Source organism: Lycium ferocissimum, chromosome 10 (genome assembly GCF_029784015.1).
Source record: "Lycium ferocissimum isolate CSIRO_LF1 chromosome 10, AGI_CSIRO_Lferr_CH_V1, whole genome shotgun sequence".
In the NCBI taxonomy this organism is placed as follows: domain Eukaryota; kingdom Viridiplantae; phylum Streptophyta; class Magnoliopsida; order Solanales; family Solanaceae; genus Lycium; species Lycium ferocissimum.
The window spans coordinates 24541644-24542894 of NC_081351.1; positions in this window are offsets into that span (position 1 = coordinate 24541644).

A 1251-nucleotide genomic window follows, 5' to 3' on the forward strand; every position below is an offset into this window, starting at 1 on the left:
GGGGGGATTGATTATATCACGAAAATCGCTTTGATTTAAACGAGTCAATCCCGTGGTTCATCAAGAACCAGTCAAATTTCACATATTCAAACAAGTGCAAACAAAAACCATTAAGAAATTTCAGAGCTTTTGACCGTTAATACACAAAAAAAAAAAAAAAGTAAAAGAAATAGAGAGAGGGAAAGAACTATATCGTGTTTGGAGTTGTGTTTGGTGAAAAACAGAGGAAGCATTAAACGTTTTGCCTCATATGGTCACAAAAATCTGGCAAAAGCTTACCTCGCCTGAAATTTTGCCATAAAAGGCGATGATGACGAGGAGAGATAAGAGGGGTGATGGAGGGGGCGCGAGGGTTTAACCCTTTGCGAGAGAGAGAGAGAGAGAGAGAGAGAGAGAGAGAGAGAGAGATGTTAGTGGTTGTTTGGTGTTGAGACTGAATAGAGTAGGGGTATTACCTCTCCCTTAAACTTGTCTCTGGGTCGAGTCAGGCTTATTAGGCCTGGACTCGGCCAGACTTAAAAAGAAGAGCATATGGGCCACTATATATATAATATGTGTGTGTGTATATATACACGTGATATACATTTATTCACATGTATATTCGTGTATATATGTGATTTGACAAATGACCGTAATTAAGGAAGCAAATTAATTTAACTCCCTCAAATATTGTCAAAAATGATTAATTGACCAATTAGACAACTTTAACGAACGCGGCTAATTATGCAAGTGGGGTCAAATTTGCAAATATGACCTTAATTATTTTAATCTAAGACTAGATTACTCCAATTATGGCCTTATTTGGTCCAATTGGCCAACTTAAAGTAAAATTTGCCAAAAATGACCTTAAGTAATCAAACCAATGGACTTGGCCTTTTAAGCTAATCAAACTATTAAGAGGCTATTTTTGCAATAATGACCTCAATTGAGTTAAACCATGGACTTGACCTTTCAATTGCTGATCATACTTAAACTAGCAATTGATTATTTCAATTGTAGCCACTTTAGCCACACAACAAGCATTTTTATGGAATTAATCATAATTAAATCACTCAATTAACTATGATGAAATTCCAATAATTGAATACGCAAGAGTGAATTGAGGGGTAAAAATGATTAATTCATTTAATTAATCAAATTTCTTGAATTAAACAGAGTGAGATACTTGCTAATTGGCAACTTAACTATTTAAACAATTAAATAAATTATTTTCGTAAATTATTTTTCTCTTGGTTAAATTTAGCAAATGTA